Raw genomic sequence first — 25286 nt, 5'->3', positions numbered from 1 at the left:
GGCTCAGTTCATCCGACAGATCTGTAATAATAATGCAGAATTGGTCATGTTACCACATATAATTGTTACATTATTGTATTAGCAAATGATTGGTAGCGTTAGATACACATGCATAAGCTGGCTGAAGTAAGTTAAATCAAAGTAGCTGCTGAGCCAAAGAATGCTTAAGCATTAGCGGAAAATTCTCAGGATTTCTGTTGAATTTTCCATAAAATGGAATTTCGTTGACCTGTTAAGTTGCCACATCTGAACCATTTGTACATTCACGTCAGTCTTACATGTAATAGCGTCCCTGCAACATCTCGTAGAATATGTTCTTGATGTTTTTGTCCCGAATTATTGATAAGCACATGTGGAGTAGGTGATTCGCATAGCATACGATTACCCGTATGCGACCGCGAAACCAATCATTTCATGAAACGTAAATGTACGGGATTGGCTGAGGACGCAATATTGTGAACACATTCCTGAAATAGTCGTATAGTTCACCGAAGCGACAACAAGTGGTCGAACATCAAAGCAAGGAAGCTGAGGCCCATCTCAGAGGCAATATTTCAATGTTTAGGGCAAGCAGTGCTCCTGTCCAGTAGAAACATCGGCGATCAAGCTAAGTTCCGAGAACGTCACCCAATGCATTGCGGATGACGCTTCGACAGTTTTTTTATTCGTTGATTTCACTCTTCCTGGAAAAGTGATATGCTTTTGGTGTAACGCGGGATAATCCAGAACGACGCCTACAGCCCTGAATTTTCTGAAACCCTGTACCAGCAGGGTGGAGATTGACCCAATGCATTTCACTCTTCCGATCCAATAGAAATGGATACACCCCTGTTAAGCTGGAGTTCAAAAGAATAGCTGCAATGAGATATACAGTGAACCAGCGACAGCGTAAAAAGAAGCGCTACCAAAAGGGTGTGTTCAGATCTTATCCACTAGTTTGACAAACCTGCAACAGAAAAGGTCAGGACCAATCAGCTCATGAATGCATTGGCGAGCCTATTCCTCTCAGTTCGCGAATCTCATTTTATGCCTCAGTTTGCTGCAGTAATTATATTAGGCTAACAATGCGGTCTAGGGCAAAAGTTCACGAACCGTAGGACATTAAAAAAAGAATATTCTTGCAGCCGGGGCACCCAGCCGAGAATTCGTAGTTTGAACTTATACTGTTATATCCGAAATGTAGTCTCTTGTGGTTTCCTTGTCTATCGTTACAACCTGCCTGGAAATTCATAATTTTCTATTATTCTTGATTCTTGATAATTGAACTTTTGCTTTTAACTCTAAAATTAAGAGGAGCCATTAGTACCCCTAAAACTTGAAAATGGTACATTTTCTTCGTATAATTTCTTTGTACTCCTTTCTTTTTGCTAATTCCCTGTATCCTCCCCTCACGCACTACTCCTTCGGGAGCCTGTCAGGTAACCGAAAAAATAAATTAAGAAATATACCGACAATTCTTAGAAATTAGGTCACTCGTAACATTTTATTCAGCTTGCCTTCTCCACTTTAAATTTGCTCCCTCATTCATGAAGTGCCGGATGAAGAATGTCCGTCATGCTGGTGAGAGACATCTGCATAACAATAAAATTTGGAAAAGTGGTAATTGGCAAACGTAAAACGACGACGAAAGGCAATATTACCAATGTGTCATTGTTTGCTATTTCACCGTGATTTGCTATGCAACGAGCAGATTGTACTGGATGTAATATATTTGTGTTTTATAAATGCTCTACGGCAGCCACAATGTTATCCAATGGGCATTCGTCATTTGTCTCTCGCCAAAGGAAGGTGATTTCACAAAGAGAGTGAATACGTTGCAGCTCATCTTGGGCGTGGCGTGTGGCACCAAATGGGCTGAACGCTTTGTCAAAAACACGATAGCTCGCTTTTGCGCTGTGTTTTGAGGACCGCGTGGACAGCTGTTACATGAAATTAGCTGTTACGTAGATAAGGGTAGGCTATTGCAGGATACTAATGTTACGTCGTCATTTATATCATGGTTGTCACACCTAGGTATTACTTCCATTTCAGCGACAAACTATCTTGGCCATTATCCAACAGCTGTGTGAAGAATATTGGGAGAAGATTGATATTTTCTTCTTTTTTTACAGGCAAACACCCCACTTTCAACCTACGAGTTCGGAATTCCTCTACTAAAGAAGGCCCTGAGAAGAAATGCTTGCGCCACTTCCTTATGCATGTAAAGCGAGCCAACGTGATCTACCGTCCGCAGTGTCAACATATATTTGATAACAGTGGGCAGTCCTCATTGTTGGTTATAGGTGGCAGAAAAAAGTAGTAAAAAATTCACCAAAATAACTGTGTAAATGAAGTGTATGCGGAAACGAAAAACAGCAAACAGAACGAGAAGGGGCAGAAAAAAATATGAGCACTATAGCAGAATATAACCAGTCGACCAATCATATTTATATGCTACCTCACGAGTATTTGTCCAGCTTAGATTAGGTTACTTTTGTGGGTATGTAAGATTTTTATAACATGAAGCCCTCACAGTTCTAGATGTGTCGTTATTATTTAGTTACCTAAGCTAGGTAGTACGTTAGTGTTTTATTTATTAGGTACCTATTCTATGATTTCAGCAATTCCATTGTTAAAATGTAACTTGAATATAGTATTTATAAATGCAAATTGGCCTCCTTGGACAAAAGCAAATAGAAGCTTTCGTTTACTGAAATTTACCAACAATGGCAAAATCTTCTTTTGGCAACTGCGAACGCCTGTAAAATACATTTCTGGAGATGTCAACGCACTTGTTACCACTTATCTCCTATTAACATGATGTAGTGATATGTAAAGCTTTTCATGCTCCCTGGGTGGTCTTCTCATACAGTTGAAACATAGGGGTAGTTTGAGAGGGTGATTTCAAAGTAATTTAGGTCGCAGCACTGGTAGCATTTCGAACAGAATTACGTTGTTTTTAGTAAATTATCCCAAGCTATATAAACAAATGCATATGAAATAACGTTTGAGGTATGCCATAATGTCCAGATGAAATTGTTTGTCCACACGAAAAGCCATGAGCTTTGCGATTTTTCTGCCACCTTCAGGAAGATATTTCTATTTGACAGTTTAAAGCTAGTAGTTTGTATTTTTTTTACCTGTCACCTAGTTTCGTGATTGCCGATGGTCGCTCGTCCATAGCTGGCGGTCAATGGTTGACGGTCGGTGGGGGGACATACGATACAAATGCGTTCGAGAACAGGATGCGATGAGCTTTGGGGAGCACTCAACAAGAAAAACGTTCTTTCCTTGTCTCCCACACTAGTTCTCCAGTTCGTTCGTTTTCGCAATTGGCTTAAATTGACAACTGTGTTTTGTGGCTTCCGTTGAGTTTTGGTTCAACAACGCTTACGGCTCCTCTTTTTTTCTACAAGACGCCTCTACATTTCAACAAAAAAGCCAATTTTCAGCTGGTACCGAAATTATGCCTCCGAAAACGGGGATAGATTGGTTGCGATAATACTTGGTCACGCTCAAGTTCCCATGAATCACGACACAAAGGTATTCATTCATTCAGGCACAGTGGCTACGTGCTCGTTGTTTGTAAACGCGGTAATTTCTTTGATAATAAATTGCAAATTGGCTTCGAAAGCCGAAATTTTGCAGTGATCAATTTGCTATAATGCTTTTTGCAAAATGTTTTTAAAATTGTGCCCTTTACGAGAATAAGTAATATGATGGATGCTGCCTAAATACTTTTCATCGAACAGAATTTTTAGAGAACCAATCGTGCCGCCTTTTTATAGGCGACGGTAATAATGCAGATATACTGGTTCATGTTTGTTTCCTTAAAACACCACGATGTCGTGTTCCACATGGGTGGGTCCTTAAAAAGTAATTCTTTTAATGATGTGTTTTAAAGTATTAATTTATTCTCATTCTTTGCACAAACCTCGATGGGAAGCGATATGGGATGGGAAGAGAAGGGAAGAGTAATATGAGTTAACTAGATGCTCTGGGGAAATTTGACAAAATTTCTCGATAACCAATGTCACGATGAACGTCAAAGGTAGTGCAATTACCAGTGAATCAATATCAAAAGCGAAGTGGTTCATGCATGGGGCGTGTAAGCGGCCGGGTTCCTCTATCGCGCATCCACCTCGACATGCTGTATTATCTGATAGGGCGGCCGCGAAGCTTGCGCATGGTGTCTACGTGAATATGCATTCAGACAAGATGACCTTAATATATATGTCGCGGGTTCGCTCCCGTCAAACCAAATGGTGTTTGTGTCGTGGGGGAGAGCAAATATCCAATATCACAAGAAAAGAGACCCAAGCTACCATAACAGAGGTTAAACCAAGAGCGGCACCCACTCCGTGGGAGATACTCAGTGAACGCAAGCGAGCATGCAATATGTTCATCGAAGTACGCTACATGTAGGCCACAGTGACAAATTTATAGTGTACCGGACGGGTCTGACCTTTATCTGACCAGGTCTGAATAAGTTTTTGACCTTTATCCCTCAGAACAGCAACCGAATGCGGTACACATTATAACATGGACTGTGCTGTGGTACAAGTTGAGACAAGACATACCCGGGCCGATAGTCCCCTGGAAGTGTATGGAGTTCCCAAGGAATACTGACTGCAAAAATAACACACTCCTCAGCAAAGACGCACATGGATGGCTAGGTGGGCCACTTAGTAATGCATTATAATAAACACTTAGAGCGCTAAAAATATAAAGGACGTATGAAATGGAACACACACCACACACGCTCACCCAGAACTGATATTTATTAGACGTATGAAAAAATACATATATAGAAAATGGACGCCTCGCCCATGTCAATATGAGGTTACAAAAACCGCATGCATCTAAAGCACGTGTAAACATCGAATAATAAATTTGAAATTTTTATCATGTAGTAATAAGGATTGTTGGCTTACAAACAGCTTCCACACTGATTGGTTGGCTTGATACTGAAGCTGAAGACCGTAACGACCACTCCCACTCTAGACTCATCTGGTCTTATAAATGTGGATAGAGATGGTTACAATAGCAAATCAATTGACCCGAAGAGGTATGACATGCTATTTAGGAATTCTGTGTAGCTGTCGTGACATCCGTATTGTAATGACAACCTAAATCTTTTATTGAGGTTTCAGCTGCCGTCGTTAAAAATCTAATTACAGCCTTGGAGGGTGGTACATAGCTTCCGCCCACAACTGAAGGATCTTCCGCATATTCAGTAAAAACTGAAGACAGAGAAATAATAAATAAATACGCATATTTAGCACCACAAATAGCTTCCCTAGACCGTTGGTACAAGTGTTGGTACCTACTGCGCGTGCGCAGCTTAGCTGTCAGAACATGCGATGGTCTTTAGTTAAAAAGAACTCAAGTTGCACTGGAAGAATTAAACTTCGCAATAGCGTTTGGTGTCTGACAGTGGAGTTCAGCAGCGCATTACTTTCAGCAGCTTTAGACAATTCCTTTCAATTCAGCAATCCTAAATAAATAATAGTAATAATAATAATAATAATAATAATAATAATAATAATAATAATAATAATAATAATAATAATAATAAACGTAATTGGGTGGGACGCCCGTGGTATACATATGAAGCTCACAATACCTTCCCAGTGAACGTATATGATCGCAAAAATATATAATTTCATGGTTAGGTTTATCACGTTCGCTAGGCTGCTCTCGCGAAAAAAAAAACGACAGCACTGTGTATGGCTTGTGGGATGACGAAGTCACATTATTCATTGTGAAAGCTCCCCTATCAGCGCCACACGTGCCAATACAAACGGATGAACGGTCTCTCTAAGAATGTGGGATGCGACCGTCTATTGTAGAATCAGTGCGCGAGGTTGCTAAACAGCACTGTGACTGCGGGCTGCTTCTGGAGCTTGAAAGCAGAAAGCAAAGCTTAGCCAAGCCATGCATAACCTCAATGGGGCTAGGAAAGAAGAAGCACGCTTGCGTGCTGATGGCTGTCAAGATGTGTTTGCGGCTTTGAAAATCGCTTCCTACGTCTTTAGCACCCAAATGCATGGTGTTCAAGATTGTCTACTTTTACTTCGAGCTGCCGCACACATTGTAACCAGCGACTCCCGAGATTGCATGCATATCTTTGAATCTGAGAGGTTATGAGCGGCTTCTGCAAGTTTTGCTCCAACAAAACAGATAGGACTGGAAATTTTTGCATACTGTACTTGTGCGTGTGGGCTTCGAGGAACCATAATATTCCATTCGCAGGATGTACTTTTGCTAGTGGAGCGTTTTGCCACTTGATGCACAAATAACAATGGCTGTTTTTCCTAAGTAAAATCTTTTTTTTTTTCAGAAACATCAAGCACTCGTTTCCTTTTTGCCGCCAAAAAGCTAATATATTATTTTTCACGTAATTTGAATATGTCTACAACGTATGGTTTACTGTTTTTATTGAAGCTAAATAAATTAGAAACAAAGGCTTGGTAAAATATGTTATTCTATCAAAATAAGAATATAGCATTCTGTGAGATTACCAAATCTAGTGTTTCTTATCTCCGAACCCATTGGTGATGCGCAGATGTCGAAGACATGAAAAACTTCTAGGACCATTTGCAATTGCAAATTGTAGCCTGCTGTAAGAACTTATTCAGGAAGAACATTACAAAAACAGCCCTCGATGGAAATGAACATGGGTGCATCATTTGTAAAGGCAAACCTTTGCGTTTTTCAGTGCGCCTGTTTCTGTGTTCATCGTAGGCGTGCCTCAGCGTTGTTGGCGTAACCGGGCGAACAAGCAGAGTCAAATCTGAAATAGCGAACGCGAGGGGCCGCGGGGGGATGAAATGCGAAAAGATGGCAAGCAGGGCAGTGGAGGAGTTGACGATACTGAAAGCATGAGGCGTAAATTGGAGTAGGAGGGTACGGCGAAAGGGTGAGAAGAAAAGCGTAGAGCTGCTTGGTGGCGACGATGGCTACGACATGTCACCAGAGTGGCACTAGGACCACACGAATGAACGCCGTTCGTATGGACCATGTCTCCTTTGTCGGTGTCCACGTGCCTCACCCCTTTTTTCATTGTGAATCTTTACAGACTAGCTATGCTTTCGGCCGGTGTTCGTGCTGTCCACTTCTCTTGTGTCCGTGTGTGCACGCCTTACCCCCTTTTTTGCGTCAGGAAAGGGTATCGCGCGCTTCGATTTCGAGTCCCGGAAAACGGATAGGATGGCATGCGTTGTACCTTCCCCAGATGAATAGGCAGCCTTTGACGAACTGCGACTGAATTCGCCTGTGATAGGGCTCGCCATCGGCGCGCTGATCTAGCCGTTCAGCCGCCGAACGCAGACAATCTGACAGCAACGAGAGGATCCCTAGCTGAGAGAGCGGGAGGTCGAGGCAATCCCGAACCGTAACCTGTGGGTTACTTAACCGTGACGAAGGTCAGATGCGCGCAGGACAAGCTTCGCTAACCCCCGTTTTATGGAAGCGGAAAGGTTGGTCATTTCACCTTACCGCGTCCAAGGTTTGAAGAGTAGCTGTTCCGTGCTTTGTAAGACGTTGTAGCAAAGATCTATTATCGCTTGTAACTCGCTTACTCTTGTGGATCGTCATGAAACATTCAGATTCAGCTACTCGTGTCCTGTCTACACGATCATTTAGTGTGCGTATAACGTGCGCGTATATTCAAGTGTGCACCCATTTACTCATTCCTCGTACGTAGGCATCACAGTAGATGTGAGTAAGTTTTCGTCAGTTGTAGTAGATGTGTATTTCGCGTGCGCGAAACTTACTATAACAGAAAAGAGCGCTACTCCCTCTGCCATTGCTTAACGAGCGGTACTCACTCTTACCGACGTTCCAGGGCTGAATACCTTTCTTTGGAGGGTAGCAATACCATGATTGTAGATGAGTGAATACTTTTGTTCTCGAGAAAGGCGTGAATGGTAAGTGAGCTTGGTGACACATATTCATACAATCCCTTAATATGCTAGTCAATGTTTCCACACTTCTCTCATACACTGCTCCACAATTTTCAGTGGAGTGCGTTGGCGAAAACTGCGCTGTATTTCCGGCAGCTTATTGCACTGAAGCAAGGCAGAAGCGGTAATGCCTTCGTATTCATGCGCTGTCGCTCAGGTCGCTTCACGCGCCACCTAAAGCGTCATCTTCTTTCCCTAGAACAAACACCACGTCGAAAAGGGTCGATATATGAAAACAAAGCGCAACATAGGTGGAGGTCTGCTTACGGCGACTGCTGTGAATCACGCCCACGCATCACCTACGCGCTGTCCGTAGTGATCTCACCATTAGCGAGGCAGTTGCGCCACCCTTCGCTTGGTTTCAAAGGTGTGCACGAGAACGATTGTCCGTGCCATCCAATAGATCGGGCAATGAAAGCACGCATACAGCTGCTCTCAAATTTCGTAATAGGAAGTATCGCAATCGATCGTGAATTTTTTTCCTTAAAGAGCTACTCCGGCAGCATTTATTGCGATAGCAGTTGTATGGACACCCGAAGTATATTTCCGCCGTCGCGGCCGCGGTGAGGTTCCACGTGAGTGAAAGCGTGTGACGGTGAGCCGGCGAACGCGGTATAATCTCGCGTGCGCGAGCGACGAAAGCGGCCCGGATAGGTACGCTTTCCTTTGGCGCACGCGAGGCCGGGGCGTGAGTCAAAGGTGTAGGGGCGTTCTTCTTCGGCGGCTGCTACGTTGCCTCGATGTCCTCCACGCCCGCCGCTCCGTACAGAGTGGACACAACCGCGGTGTCTACTACGTGTTGGACACGCGAATCGCGGACGCCGTTGTAAACGCCTTTGGCAGAAGCTCTTCCAGCGCTAGTGTGTCTTGAAAGTGGCATGCGATGTGGCTAAAGTGCGTGCCCAAGGGGCCTCATCTTCAAAGCGATCTGTGATGTTTGTAGAGTGCGTCCAGTGCCGGCAGCTTCGTAAGCGCTGTGCTTTCGACGTTTGGTTCGCGTTGAAGCTACAGATGTACGGAGGTGAAATAGCTCGTGGTTGCTGCCGCGACTTCTAACTTCAGTGTTTTCACAGACAGTTTCCGCTGTCATCGAGCTAGATGTGTTCATGTCTACCTTTGCGCGCGTGACACCATGCTGGTTCATTTAATTGAAACACGTTGACGAGCCAGTTGATTTGAATTCATCATAGAATGGGTAAGCGCGACTGAACAACGGCGTACAAAGAAGAAGACACGCAGAGACAGCGCTCTCTCTGTGTGTCTGTTTCTCTCCACGCCCTGCTTGAGTCATGCCTACATATTCTATCATTGTCAATTTAGTTAGTCAGCGAATGTTTACAAGGTTATAGGGCAGATAAAACTACTATCCTTACTTCGTAGAGCTACCTGTTAATTTGCTATCGCAATCAGTTGTTCGCCTATCGCGCGTAACTGCGATTTTTTTTTACCATTTCAAATACATTAATGGCATTGTATTGCAATAGCAATTATATACACACTCCAGGCGCATATCTGCCATTGGTGTCGCAATTGGCATCGCTGTGAGCTTCTGTATAAGCCCAAGGGCCATAACATCGTCACCATGCGCCTCTTTCTGTATGTTCGAGTGAAACCGTGCGAGTGTGAGCCGGCAATCATAGCTCAGTCTCGCCCACTCAAAAGAGGAAAGCGAGAAGGATGCGCGCAAAGCACCAGAGAGAGGGCAGAGATGGAGGGGGGAGGGGGGCGTTCTAGTTTGGGCGGCGCCGCCGGCCGCACACGCCGACCCGGGCCGCTGTATCTTGAAAGCACACGGGACAAAGTTTGCTGTGCGCTGCGTTTTCGCGGCTTAGATTGTGTTGAAGCGAGAAGCAGCACAAAGGAATATTCGCTCGCTGTTGCTGCCACGCCTCCTCACTCCAGCGTTTTGACAGCGAGTTTCCGCGGCCATGGAAAGAGATATCCTCATGCTTGATTATGTGTGCATGACACCGTGCTTGCTAATTTAGTTAGCATGCCCACGTTATGAAGATGACACAGCCGATAATACTACTATCCTTACTTCGCATTGATGTCGAGCGCATTCTTCAGTTATTAGGCGATGCTTATTCAGCAACTGGTGTTTGTATAATCTTGATGACGACAAAGGGCAGCCGTTGTATAATGCGGGGAGACTTTTGAACTTACCTTCTTTATGCTTATGTGAGACCACCAATACTATTGACGGATAGTTTATATACACGGACCGGCACAGTAAGTTCTGCTTAATCCGAGAGGATCGACGCATCGCTTACGCATACAACGTCTTCCACACAGGTAATCTATGTGCCTTTATACAGGTGTAAATTCTTGAGTGAAATTTTTCAAGTTTCTCTTTTCCTCCGTGCAGCGGAGCCATTGCTCATGCGGCGCAATTTCACGCTGAAGCAGAAGATATTTGCGTCGCACAAGAGCCTGGTGTCAATCGACGTGTCTTATCACAAGAATTGCGTGGATGCCCATTTCTTGCCGGTGGGTCCATTTCTCGCCTTTTTGCGAACTGTTTTCTGCGTGTCACGTAGAAATGGTGCCAGCCCCTAACTCGCGCTTTAGGCGTAGGCCTCACGCGCACGACAGAGTGTAGGCATGGCCTCCGGCTTAGCTGTTGAAGGCATGGAGATCAACTTAGAGGAAGATATCTCATGGAAGACAGCCATCACTCGCCGAAGGAGACGTTAATTAACGCTGGCGGAAACTCCGTGGCTATACACTATATTAACCATGGCGGGAAATGAAGTCGCCGCAGGGCCACCTCGCAGAACGTGCTTAAGCGCGTGGCTACCGCCTCTAGGATCCCGATGCTACCGAGGGATCACATCAAGATGATTGTCCATCTACACGGCGGCCTTGACGTTAAAAAGTTCAGCCTGGTACATCTCTCCAGAGCGCTGGCCTTGTTGGCAGCCTTAGTGCCGGAAGACACGATGGAGGACATGTACTGTCCGAACGGCTGTCAAAACATTTTGGTGGTATCAACTCCGCAGGAAGAAAGCGCGAGAGCTTACGCCAAGGTACGCAAGATGCATACGAGGGATGGACCCTTCGAGCAGCAGGCCAAGATACATGCAAAGGTGTCGTTCGCGGTATCGACCTGGACATTAGCGACGCGGAACTGAAAACCTTTTTCCTCAATCATCGAAATCCGGGCCTCGCCGAGGTACGTCGGATCAAGGAAACTACAACGGTGGTGGTACTTTTTGAAGGACAAAGAGTGCCAAACCACGTTATTTGTGGTAACGTACTCATGCCCTGTAATCTCTGCTGACGACAGATAGATGTGTAACACGGCTGTGGTGAAATCGGACATAGATCCGACGTGTGTCGCAATCCGGCAAGTGCTAGAAAGTGTAGGGGCTGTCGAATCACTTCCCCGCCTGAAGATCATCAATGAGATCCCAAGTGCTTTATTTGTGGTGGCGTACACCCAACTGGGGACCAAAAATGCAGTAGAAGGTTCCAGATGTCTTATTTTGTGAGACAAATGAGTCGAAGGCGCCAACGACAGCAAGAGCGCTTTACACAGGTGGCCGACGACATTGACGACAGCGACGATTCCAAGCGCAAACGGATGATGCTAGAAAATGACGCACGAGACTGAATGACGCAAGCGCTCTCGCACGAGAAGACGCTCCAGCTCACGAGGGCGCTCCCGCTCCAGCGGGCGTTCTTGATCCAAAGGACAACACAGCTCCGGAGAATCTTCTGGTGTCAACTCGCAACCCTGAGGAACTGGGGCAAGATCAAGGTCCCGTTCACAGTCGACCCCAAGAGCAACCTGGGTCGACCGAGTCAAGAACGGAGGCCCTGGGAAACCAGGACAACCGACAAGGGCAAGGTCGAGGAGTACTAATGGTAGGGCACAGCCGGAACGTGAGTTAAATCCCCAAATATTGGCATTAGAATCCGAAAATCACAAATTAAGGCAAGAACTGTCTGAGCTGAGGGAGGCTTTCAAATCCTTTAAAGAAGGGTCCTAAACACCCCGTAGTCAGATGGAGACAACGGCTCCAAAACCCTTGGCCGGCAAACCAAAACGTTAAGCCCCCCACCCTGTTCCCATTAGCGAAACGGAGGAGGAAGATTTATAAACCTCTGAGGCAGAGAGATGGGAGAGGGTGAGGTACCTCCAAACCCCAAAAAGTCAGAATAGCGGCAAGGTTAGCAACAATAGACAGACCTCTGGCGACAATTATGGAGGTCGTTACTAATCTAGATGCTCGAGTGGGTCAACTAGAAAGGCCCAATGTTAAGACAAAGGCAAGCGCAGCGGCTGCATCGGCAGTCCACCGAGGCACAAACGGTAGACCGAGCGCGGACTCTAGGGGCTCGGGTAGTCAACCAGTGGTACTATAATGGCTACAAACGACAGCAATAAAATTAAAATCTGGCAGTGGATTTGTGCGAGTTTCCGAAGGCGTAAAGCTCCCCTGCAGCAGCTCATTATATCGGCCAAAGTTAAACCGCACGTTATTCTCTTACAGGAAACACTAGCTGAGGAGGATATCTCTCTACCAGGTTACAATTCCGAAATATTGGTCATTCCAGGGCATCGGGGAATAGCGACTTTGGTTCGAAAGGGTACCTCCTATGAAACTCACGAGCTTCCCAAGTACAAGGTTGGGCTATAAGCACAAATTATTGAACACATCCTGAAGAACAAAAAAGCAGCAAAAGTATTTATAGGTAACGTTTATAGCTATCCGGCAAATAGGAAAAGTGATTTTAAGACCTTCTCGGGCCGCATTTCCAATAAGGCAGATACAGCCCCACTCGTAGTGGCTGGGCGCTTCAACGCTCCCAACAAAGAATGGGCCTATGATCATGAGAGCGTCAAGGGTACCAGTTTAGCAACCACAGCCAGTGAGTTAACAATTGCTGTTATTACAGATGCTAACTTCCCCACGGGAACTGGTACCTCCACTACCCGAGATACAACCCCGGATCTATATTCCCTCGGGGAATTGAAAGGTCGTGAGACAATCTGCAGGTTAATTTAGGACGCGATCATTACATAATTGAGGTCATCTTATAGACGCAACCACCACCAATAAGGAAATATGAGTATGTGGACGGGGATGTCTTTCGTAAGTTGCATAAGAAAACTAGCATTGATGGCGAATCTGATGAGGAGCTTTTCTATCAACTAAAGGCAACGATTAAGAAAGCTACTAAAGCAGTCTGGACAGAAATGAAAGTCCCAAAAATGGACTCCAAGCTAGCTCACATGCTGGAGGCGAAGAATTCCCTGCTAATAAGATGGAATAGTCACAGACTGAATAGAAGACTTAGAGTCAAGATTACCCAAATTAACCATGATATCGAAACCTACGCAGCTCAACTCTCACGTCAACAATGGGACGAAGCTTGCTCAGAAACAGACGGCAGATTGCGCAGAGGAGGCAAATAGAATCTATTAAAGAGCATCCTTAATGACAAGCTCTCCAGAGGTACAACAAACCTCGCCATAAATAGACTCGTCAAAAATCAGGTAACTATAGGGCGGACAGCAAGAAAGGTCGCGAATGACCTCGCGCACATGTACCTGCCGCTTAAAAATAAATACGAGAACGAAGAAGAAATAAGCGAACCTTACTCCGGAATATCGCAACCGGACTTGGACGGTGACTTCACGGTAGCTGAAAAAAGGCATGTACTCTGTAATTTGAATGGGAGATCTGCCCCAGGTCCGTATGGCATCACAGATAAATTTTTATATACCTGGGCGATCATGCCATAGACATCATCACTGTCAAAATTAACAGTCACTGGAGATCCGGCACCGTCCCACCAGAATGGAGGGAGGCCAAGGGGACGCTTATACCGAAACCCGGCCAATCCCCAACAAAGGAGAACCTTAGGCTCATATCACTTACATCCTCCATTGGCAAGGTAGCCGAACATGCTATTCATAACACGATTATAGAACACATAGAAAACAAACAGCTTTTCAGGCACAATCTCATAAGCTTTCGGAAGGCATTATTCACACAGAACGCTATGCTCATGATCAAATGTGCTATTGTTGCCGACCCTAGCAGGGACGTTAATGGCCTCCTGGGTCTCGATCTTGTCAAAGCATTTGATACGGTGGCACATTAACATATCCTACATGAAATGTCAACCTTGAACCTGGGAAGCATTTTTTACAATTATGTGGGGTCCTTTCTAGCAAATCGGACAGCTCGGGTCAAACTCCGGATAGGCACAGGGGCTCCACACAATTTAGGCAATAGCAGCACACCACAAGGTTCAGTATTGTCCCCACTCCTCTTTAACATGGCCATGCACAGGCTCTTGGAGGAATTGTCCACAATCCCGAGCTTGGGGCACGTCATATACGCTGACGATATCCCAGTGTGGCTCCCCATGGGGTCAATCGCAGCACTAGAGCACACACTACAGGCAGCCGTAGACACGACAGAATTCTACCTGAAGGGCACCGGACTCTTGCTATCACCAAGTAAATCTGAGCTGCTCCTCTTTAAACAGGGGAGGCAAGGTGTTAGAAACCTTCCGCCTTTAGAAACTCTGCCAATTCAAATCACAGACAACACAGGACGGGTCAATACCGAGAGTAGACACAATTAAAATTCTGGATTTTCTCATTGACTCAATGAGCTGTAATGCTACGACCCTAAGCCGTCTCACAGGTCAAACCAACAGTACGTTAAGGCTCCTGGTTAGGGTCTGAAATCGAAATGCAGGCCTCAAGGAGGACAATCTCGTGAGAGAATAAAAGGCATTCTTCACCAGTCATGTGACGTACATTGCATCATACCTAAACTTCGGTAAAAGAGAAGGCTAAGCTAAACGAACTTATAGGCTCCGAAGTCAAAAGGGCTCTGGGACTCTCGCACGGAACGAGTACCGAAATCCTCAACAAGTTACGACTTCATAACACTATAGATGAGCGCATTGAGGCGCATTCGATGTCACAAATTGCAAGCCTCTCCAACAATGAGCCAGGGTACAAAATTCTAAATGAAAAGTCGGAATACTGCCTCGAGGAGGAGACGTCTGTAAGTTCAAAATGCCCAAGTAGGTGGAGACACGATTAATTGTAGAGGCCATACCTAGAAATATTCATCTTATCCACAACAAGGGCAGAAGGAACGCCGGGGCCAAATGCATTCTGTGTAAACTGCACCAACAATAAAGGTGAGCTCCTTTTGTCGATGCAACTAGTTATGGACCGGGCAACCGCTACGCTATTGCCGTGGTCGATGAGAATGGTGAATTAATAAGCGGGGCATCACTAAGAACGAGCTGAATTCATGCCGCCGAAGAAGCAAGCATAGCACTTGCAATTACGATGAGAAGACGCTCCACAATTTTCTCCGATTCCCGTAGAGCTATTAGGAACTACTCAATCGGCTTCGTCTCAATGGAAGCACACAAGTTAATCATACACAGTCTTAACACTCATAATTACGAGAAACTGGATAGCTCACACAGTCTGGTTTCCGGCTCATTAGGGTCACTCGGTCAGCCGCAGTGGCTGCAATCCCAGCGAGCAAGCTCTCTCTGCTGTGCGAGATCTCACATGCCGCGCATCAGATGAGGAACTGCTCCAAGATGACTACGGCTCCTACAAAGACCCACTTAATACTTTTCACGACATCACCTCACACTATAGGGGTGGCGGGGGTTTCTTCCTCCTCCCCATCATGAGCTCAACCGAACTCAGCCAGTCACATTAAGAATGACTCATACTAAATCTTATCCCACCCCTTTAGTGCTTAACAAAATTGACCAGGATTTTCCTGCGGAGTAGAAAAGTTGTGGACACACTCCGTGTATATTTGATCATATGTTGTGGCTGTCCCCAACCAAAGGGCTCCGGATCTCAACAGTGAGGAGGACTGGGGTCGGCGCATATCCAACGAACTCCTCTAAGATCAACTCCTGGCCATCCGGAGAGCTTACGACATCGGGAAAGCCCTTGGCCAACCGGCGCCTGCGTGGGTGGAGCCACCGACTTAGCCTGGGGGCTTTTGCACTCGGGCCCTAGTTTCCCTGGACCAAAATAAAGTTCTTGCCATGCCATGGCAAGCAGTAGATATCGGTCCTTCTCGACAGTGCGTTCAACGTCTTAGTGTGCGTCGATGCCCAGGGTGCAGCGGTGGCGTAGAGGTAGAACACCCGCCTCGCGTGCAAGAGGTCCGTGGTTCGAATCATGGTGCCGCGCAATTTTCCACCGGATTAAAAGAAAAAAAATCCGCGTGTTGATAAAATTGCATAAACAGGCCTGGAGTGTGGCCTGATCCCAGTGACCAGAACCGGTAACGCACTCCCTCACCAGAGCAGGATTGGCCGCCCTGGTGCAGTACTTGGCCACAACCTCCTATATGAACGCAACAATCAAACCCCGGCCCTCAGTCCCCAGCAGCTGCAAAGCAACTGACCACGGCGGCGGTCAGACCTGCGACGCTGCAGAGGGTGCTAAGAATCCCTGGCTCCGGAGAGGCCGCCATTGGAATATGAACCTGGCAACGTTTAACGCTAGAACGTTATCTAGTGAGGCGAGTCTAGCAGTGCTATTGCAAGAATTAGAGGGCAGTGAATAGGATATAATAGGGCTCAGTGAAGTTAGGAGGCCAAAAGAAGCATGTACAGTGCTCAGAAGCGGGCACGTCCTGTGCTACCGGGGCTTAGCGGAGAGACGAGAACTAGGAGTCGGATTCCTGATTAATAAGAATATAGCTGGTAACATAAAGGAATTCTATAGCATTAACGAGAGGGTGGCATGTCTTGTTCTGAAACTTAATAAGAGGTACAAAATGAAGGTTCTACAGGTCTGCGCTCCTACGTCCAGTCATGATGACCAGGAAGTCGAAAGCTTCTATGAAGACGTTGAATCGGCGATGGGTAGAGTGAAAACAAAATACACTATACTGATGGGCGATTTCAATGCCAAAATAGGCAAGAAGCAGGCTGGAGACAAGGCAGTGGGGGAATACGGCATAGGCACTAGGAATAGCAGGGGAGAGCTATAAGTAGAGTTTCCGGAACAGAATAATATGCGGATAATGAATACCTTCTTCCGCAAGCGGTATAGCCGAAAGTAGACGTGCAGGAGCCCGAACGGCGAGACTAGAAATGAAATAGACTTCATACTCTGCGATAACCCTGGCATCGTACAAGATGTGGACGTGCTCGGTAAGGTGCGCTGCAGTGACCACAGGATGGTAAGAACTCGAATTAGTCTAGACTTGAGGAGGGAACGGAAGAAACTGGTACATTAGAAGCCGATCAATGAGTTAGCGGTAAGAGGAAAAATAGAGGAATTCCAGATCAAGCTACAGAACAGGTATTCGGCTTTGACTCAGGGAGAGGACCTTCGTGTTGAAGCAATGAACGACAATCTTGTGGGCATCATTAAGGAGTGTGCAATAGAAGTCGGCGGTAACTCTGTTAGACAGGATACCAGTAAGCTATCGCAGGAGATGAAAGATCTGATCAAGAAACGCCAATGTATGAAAGCCTCTAACCCTACAGCTAGAATAGAACTGGCAGAACTTTCGAAGTTAATCAACACGCGTAAGACAGCTGACATAAGGAAGTATAATATGGATAGAATTGAACAAGCTCTCAGGAATGCAGGAAGCCCAAAAGCCGAGAAGAAGAAACTAGGAATTCGCAAGAATCAGATGTATGCGTTGAGGGACAAAGCCGGCAATATCATTACTAATAAGGATGAGATAGTTCAAGTGGCTGAGGAGTTCTATAGAGATTTATACAGTACGAGTGGAACCCACGATGATAATGGAAGAGAGAATAGTCTAGAGGAATTCGAAATCCCACAAGTAACGCCGGAAGGAGTAAGGAAAGCCTTGGGAGCTATGCAAAGGGGGAAGGCAGCTGGGGAGGACCAGGTAACAGCAGATTTGTTGAAGGATGGTGGGCAGATTGTTCTAGAAAAACTGGCCACTCTGTATACACAATGCCTCATGACCTCGAGCCGACCGGAATCTTGGAAGAACGCTAACATAATCCAAATCCATAAGGAAGGGGACGCCAAAGACATGAAAAATTATAGACCGATCAGCTTACTGTCCGTTGCCGACAAAGTATTTACTAAGGTAATTGCAAATATAATCAGGAACACCTTAGACTTCCGTCAACCAAAGGACCAGGCAGGATTCCGTAAAGGCTACTCAGCAATAGATCATATTCACACTATCAATCAGGCGATAGAGAAATGTGCGGAATATAACCAACCATTATATATAGCTTTCATTGATAATGAGAAAGCGTTTAATTCAGTCGGAACCTCAGCAGTCATGGAGGCACTGCGGAATCAGGGTGTAGACGAGCCGTACGTAAAAATACTGAAAGATATCTATAGCGGCGCCACAGCCACTGTAGTCCTCCATAAAGAAAGCAACAAAATCCCTATAAAGAAAGGCGTCAGGCAGGGAGATACGATCTGTCCAATGCTATTCACAGCATGTTTACAGGAGGTATTCAGAGACCTGGATTGGGAAGAATTGGGGATAAGAGTAAATGGAGAATAACTTAGTAAGGTGCGCTTCGCTGATGATATTGCCTTGCTTAGTATCTCAGGGGACCAACTGCAATGCATGCTCACTGACCTGGAGAGGCAGAGCAGAAGGGTGGGACTAAAAATTAATCTGCAAAAAACTGAAGTAATGTTTAACAGTCTCGGAAGGGAACAGCAGTTTACGATAGGTAGCGAGGCACTGGAAGTGGTAAGGGAATACATCTACTTAGGACAGGTAGTGACTGCTGATCCGGATCATGAGAGTGAAATAATCAGAAGAAGAAGACCGGGCTGGGGTGCGTTTGGCAGGCATTATGAGATCATGAACAGCAGGTTGCCATTATCCCTCAAGAGAAAAGTTTATAACAGCTGTGTCTTACCAGTACTCACGTACGGGCCAGAAAGCTGGAGGCTTACGAAAAGGGTTCTACTTAAATTGAGGACAAAGCAACGAGCTATGGAAAGACGAATGATAGGTTTAAGATTAAGGGATAAGAAAAGAGCAGATTGGGTGAGGGAACAAACGCGCGTTAATGACATCTTAGTTGAAATCAAGAAAAAGAAATGGCATGGGCAGGACATGTAATGAGGAGGGAAGATAACCGATGGTCATTAAGGGTTACGGACTGGATTCCGAGGGAAGGGAAGCGTAGCAGGGGGCGACAGAAAGTTAGGTGGGCAGATGAGATTAGGAAATTTGGAGGGTCAACATGGCCACAATTAGTACATGACCGGGGCAGTTGGAGAAGTATGGGAGAGGCCTTTGCCCTGCAGTGGGCGTAACCAGGCTGATGATGATGATGATGATGATGTCCAGGGGAGTAACGATACTGAAGCGAGGCGGGACGATGAGTTGATTTCGGAGTATGTTGAAGACCTGGTGACTCACAGGGTTCTCCGGCGTTATCGCTTCGCCTTTGGATAGCGTTATGTACATGGACCTGAAGGCGATGATAACATCGTGTTGAATCAGCAACTCCATTCTGAGTATAACGTTCCGTGTCCACTGCTGTAGAAGAACAAACTTCGCAGGTCTTGTCTTGTTAGGAATAGTAAGTCTGGAAGTGCAGATTCCATTCAGCATTATCAGGTGTCCTCCAGATGCCAGGATTTAAGCGAAGTCAATGTAGTCATCGCTTTCTTCAAATGGGCCGCGATTGGTACGCTTATGACGGAGTAGTTGGCCCCTGCGTAAACAAGAGTGGTGACTACGTGGCCCTCAATGAGCATGTCCAGGTTGTTGCTTATTCGCTACATGGTGTGGTTAGGCCGTGGTGTCCGATAGTGGTTTGAGCGTGTTGTCCCGCTGCTGTGACATTGCGTCGTCGGGCTTTCTTGAAGCAGCGTCTGGTTGACTTAGAGGCATCGTCTAGATGGCGACGTATCATTGCATCACCGTCGAGGTGGCTCTTGCAACGCCGTCATTGACGGAGGAGCATTTCCACTGCCAGAAACCCTACCACCCTTTGTTGCTGCTTTTAGGTTCGCGTATCTGGGCATACCGATGGTGAGAGCTGTTTACTGTCGGTGCTGTTATGACATATAGTCTCCTGGGGAAGGTGAATGCCACGGACCTTGGCGCCTCCTCTGCGTTGTTGCGATATAGTCAGCGATGTGACGTGGTCAGCTGTGCATGTGGCGCGCTGACTGCGAAACCTACCAGTCCCATCTCCCCTATGTGGGTGTCGGCGGTAGACGTGACCCGCTTCTACACAGTGATGGTAAAGCGGGCGGTGGTCACGAGCGCGCCACATGCTTATCTTCCTCGGGCTTTTGCGCACGTTGACAGGCGGCCAGCCTTGCGGTAGCGGTGGCGGTTTCTGGCGACGGAACTGTGGCATCACCGGGCGCAGAGGAGAAAGCTGATGGCCGGCGACGCTGGCCTATGTGAATGTTATTAGGCTAGGGCTTTCTCGATACCGGCTAGACTTCGGGCACTCCTAATCATCGCTCGAAGCCACCTGAGGCTGCGGCGTTGGAACCTTCCTTCGTAGGTACTCGCGCACAATTGCTCGCATAGTCTCGCGGAAATCATCTGTGCCAAGTGCTTGGACTTCTTACTTCCTCGTAATCATTTGACAATCGCATTCGCTGGCGCGCATTTCCAACATCTTCTGGGTGGCCATGGCTTCCGATGAAAATTCTGCGACAGTCGTCGGCGGTTTGCGCATTAGTCCGGCGAACAGGGTCGCGATTGGGGATCATTGTTCGGAGAGCGTGGCGAAACTGCAAGCACGCTCCGCACAGCGATACCCAATCGCGTCCTAGGTCTCACTTCACTCTCCCCATGAGAGGACAAACTTTCTTCTCAGACATATTCGCGACGGCATGGATGTAGAGACGGGCCATCTCTTCCGTATAAATGACAATGTTCTCGTTCAGTGGCTGCATTCAGTCACAGTTTCTGCCCTTTCCTTCGGCACGACGCTCGTAAAGGTCTGTAGGAAGCCGTTGAGAAACCACTCCCATATTGTTAGGGTCGACTCTCGGCTCTCAAACCAGGTCTTCGCAACATCTCCTAAAAAGAAATTTACATGACGCAACTGGCCTTCAAAGGGTCGCGGCGCTCAACAACTGGAGCAAAGTTCAAATTGTTGAATGCCAAGAGCCTTTCGAATGTGTTCAGCATGCTTCCGTGGCCTTCTGCCAATGATTCGGGAAAGGACGGTGTCTGTTTGGATTGTTGCGTGACAATTGGATACCCGGGTGCTATTGTGGGTGAAGAGACACCAGATAGACGTTGGTGCATGGTGTCCACAAAAAATATATTTTTAGCCGAGCCAGTTCATCAGGCTTCCGCCTGGTTGCACCGATTCTACTGCTCGTGCACCCCCAGCGTGCTGGGCGTGTCCTGGACCGGACCATTGTGGGACGTAGTAGTGCGCTATATGACCCCCTTGTAGCGAAGCAGCCGTGACCTGTAGAAATGACGAAGTGTGGATGACAGTGGTGTGAAACGCATGCGACGAGTTGGAATGGCCTGGCAGGGAGGAAATGGGACACCAGAAGTGGCTGAAGCGTCAGAGTCAAAGTAGTCACGTTTCAAACGGTTTACGGAGTCCGTATCTTCCCGGCCATTGACAAGCAATATAAAGTGTCAAGGTGCACGCTTGAGTACTTTCGTAGGACCATTATACGGGGGCCGTAAGGGAGGACGCGCAGCGTCGTGGCGCACAAAGACGTGCGTGCAGTTCTCAAGGCCAGGGTGGACGTATACAGGACAGGATGAACGTTGTTGTGGGGAGGGGGGGTGTTACAGTACGCATAGCGCTAGATAGATGGCAGACGTAGTCGAAAACGTCAGCAGCTACGGTGGGCGAGTTGTCGAAGAAATCGCTGGGGACTGGTACAGCGCTGGCAAACGTAAACTCTGTGGCGCTGGTGGAAGATTCACTGCGAAGAGTGGTGCGTATGCCAAGCATAACGAAGGGAAGGCGCTCGATCCACGATAAAAGAAAAGCCATAGTAGCCATGAGTGAAGCCTTCAGGGGGCGGTGAAAATGTTTTCCATTGGTGGGTAAGAGGTAATGCTGATGTGATTGAAGCCGAGTAGCCGAGATAGGCTAGCGAAGAATGTTGAGCCGAATTAGCAACCACGGTAAGTCGTAATGGTGGAAGGGATACCGTAGCGGCTAATCCAGAGTCAGATGAGTCCTCGAGCTATAGACTGCGATGTTATGTGCAGGAGGGGAATCGCTTCAGGCCATCTAACGAACCTGTCAATACAGGTTAACAGGAAGCGAGGATGGTTGCTGCAGAGAGAAAGGGGCCTAGCAATATCGACCTGCAAATGACTGAAGCGGGCATCCGGGGGCAGGAATGTACCAAGAGGAGTCGCAGTGTGGCGATGGACTTGAGACTATTGGGAGCTGAGCCATGCGCATGACAAACGGCTCTCGTCTACGTTGATTCTGGGCAACACATAACGAGAAGTGACGAGTCGCTGTGTAGCGCGAATGCCAAGATGATCCATAGAATGGAAGGCTTGAAAGGCCCTGGTATGGGTGAGGCAAGTAAGGGCAAGGAGGTTCGGTCAACGTAACACAAAAAAGAGGGACGTTGCAGTGAGAAAGCAAGTAATCTTCAAACACCAGAGAAGTACCGCTCGTGTGAAGTAGCTCGAGCTCGGGGTTGGCATCTGACTGCCCAAGTTCGGCCAGAACGTACTCAACAGATAGAATCAACGATAACAATTGACTAACTTCCAAATCACTCCGACGTGTCTTGCGCTGAGCAATAACTTTTTACCTAGCGGCGGAAATAGATTACGGGGAAAATGAATAAATAAGTGCAGGGAATCTGCAAGTTGGCTCCACCTCCAGTGGACTATCAGATAGCAAGACTGCTTATTTATCATTGTAAAACAAGCGTCATAGTAACCATGCCATGTGTCCTTTTCACAGTTGTGTGAGCAACATGCATTTTCGATTTATCTGTTCTTGCCCTTTCACCTCTTGCTTTATAGTGCTCTGCAAGCAGTAAAACTGGATGGTTGTTAGACTTATGTCCTGTCACTTCCTCACCTTTCTTATGAATTGTGAATTAAATAAGGCTTTTTTTGGTGAAAGAGTGCTACTTCAAGGCATAAACAAGTTCCATGGCGGTTTGCATTTAAGCATCTTCTGAAAACATGTACATGAGGAACACTGCAAGAACACTTTAAAAAAAAGAACACGAGTGTATTTATCACCAAGGCCTACCCTTGTGTCTTAGCATATTTCTCAAAACTGATACTGAGGTGCAAGGTGTCTATATCATAATACCTTGTTAATGAAGCAAAGCACAGTGGTGCCTGGACGTTGTGAGGCCAACTCAGACGTAGAGATCAGCACCAGCACTGATCAGCAACACAGTAGTCTGCTTACACTCTTTCTGCAGGCCCAGCCACATCTGCATTAAAACAAGTAAGCTTATTCTCACAAGAGTATAATATAAAAAGTGACACTATGAACAAAGTAATTCTTATTAGGTATAAATAGGAATGAAATGCTGATATTCGCCCATAGAAAGCTTTGAGTTAACAAAGCCTGCAAGATAAGAAAAGTGCAATGTATGAGCCATCTGTGCAAAAACATTAATCGAAGGTCCCTGTTTTTCGCTGCTGTCCTCCTCGTGCATAGATGGCAGACAGGTTAAGTAAACTGGACCAGACTGCCACGTAGAGTAAGCAAAGGTGGTCACTTCTTCGGGGAGCAGCCTATAGGCTGCTTCTTGAAAGAGTATTAGAAAATGCGAATATTGCATGTATGCATTATTCACAAGAGGCCTTGTTTCTCTGAGAATGCCACAGCCAATCACATACTACAAATTGACCATATTAAAATGCATGCAAAGTACAGCATGGCTTTCAGGGTACCCCAGACTACCGAAATTCACATCAGCCAAGTTCAGCAAACAACACCATAATTAAGCCTCTAGAAGTTGTGCATTTTACTGCAAGTTAACAGAATAATGAGGAAGAGAAGGTGAGGGAGATGGTGCCACTATAGCATAGTTCAAGCTCTATCCCACATCATGTGCTGAAGGGCAAAGAATGCCCAGCTTTTGGTTATACTCGCACCTGTGACCACTGCATCATGTTGACTGACATGCGTAACAAGCAGTTTGTGATACCACGTTATTACATCCTGCAACTGACGTGACATCAGAGATCAGCTTCAAGCTTGGCGCTATGCTATACTAGGGACAGATAATGAACTGGCTACATTAAAATCTAAAGCAAAAGTGTTGAACATTGTTTGCCAAACCTGCCAGCCTCCGCACTTCATATTTTGCAAATATTCTAGACAGAAATCCTGTGGCGGAAATACAGCACGCACTTTCCTAAAGCTTTCTCTCAGCGCCCACATTTTTTTATGCATACATTATTAACCATTATTTACCTTGACACGATGTACACAAACAGCACACTTGGAAAAGCAGAAACTAATCGGGAAAGTCGGCAGGTACCAAATACACGAACAGAACCTAGAACACACAAATGGCTGTGGCCGTTTTGTACGTACGTTGTCAAAGCAGGCAGATCAGATGCTTTGTCGTGCTGTTCAGGCTTCATAGTGCCGCAGTCTCCTTTGTGGTGCAGAGATGCCTCCGTCTCTGGAAATTGTGACATCCCTAAACAATAAATGTTCAGCTTATTGTAATCACTGCTGAATCTGCAAACTTGTGATTTAACAACACCGCGTCAAATTGTGGAAAGCTCTCGTACAGCCAGCTACAAGAAGCTGCATCCGCCTAGACAAATTAAATGTTTCATTCTTACATCACAGGCAGTTATTCAACGCGTCAAAGGCACGAAAACAAAGAGAACACTAAACACAAGAAATACAGGTTGCCTAGGCGACAATCTATAAGCATCAAAGTTTGCATACAAGCAAAAATCTTCTCATGAGTCAGATCGTTTGGATGCCGTCGCGCGTTGACGTTAGATGTGAAAACATTTGCACAACACATCAACGTACTTCTAGAATTGTCTATACGATTTCTTGCTGAGAAATTACGTACAGAAGCAGTGACATTCCCTGCTTGAATTTTTGTGCCCGTTCAGACCAAGCGCCATGACCAGCAAGTCCATGACCAACAAGAGCCATGACCAGCAAGTCCGGGATGGTTCGCAAAAAAGAAAAAAATCGTCCCTTTCATTTTTATAAAGGTGTATGATATAACGCCATGGATGTTAGAAAGTGTAGTGCCGATGAGGGGCCGTAGAACTTTTAAAAAGTAGGAACTGTTGCTGATATCGTAAATTGTAGAAGTGATTGCCTCCTTAGGCCCCGAGGCCATTTGGGCCACGGATTTGTTTCATATTAATAAGGTAT

General features: G+C 46.2%; 1 protein-coding gene across 7 annotated transcripts in view; it reads left to right on the top strand.

Moving 5' to 3' along the window:
- The window catches only part of LOC126535281 (uncharacterized), a 93860-nt gene that overhangs the window by 44755 nt on the left and 23819 nt on the right, over nt 1-25286 (top strand). For 3 of the 7 annotated variants that reach the window (XR_011895664.1, XR_011895663.1, XR_011895660.1), the window contains 2 exons: nt 2112-4655; nt 10315-10436. The exons of 1 other annotated variant lie outside the window; for it this stretch is intronic. The gene's annotated coding sequence lies outside the window, so the exon portion shown is untranslated. Of the gene's footprint in view, nt 1-814; nt 961-2111; nt 4656-6322; nt 6463-10314; nt 10437-25286 lie in introns of those variants that run through there. 3 more of the 7 variants (XR_008613391.2, XR_011895662.1, XR_011895661.1) reach the window with 3 other exon arrangements.

Source organism: Dermacentor andersoni, chromosome 7 (assembly GCF_023375885.2).
Source record: "Dermacentor andersoni chromosome 7, qqDerAnde1_hic_scaffold, whole genome shotgun sequence".
Taxonomy (NCBI): domain Eukaryota; kingdom Metazoa; phylum Arthropoda; class Arachnida; order Ixodida; family Ixodidae; genus Dermacentor; species Dermacentor andersoni.
This window is presented reverse-complemented; position numbering and strand designations above follow the sequence as displayed.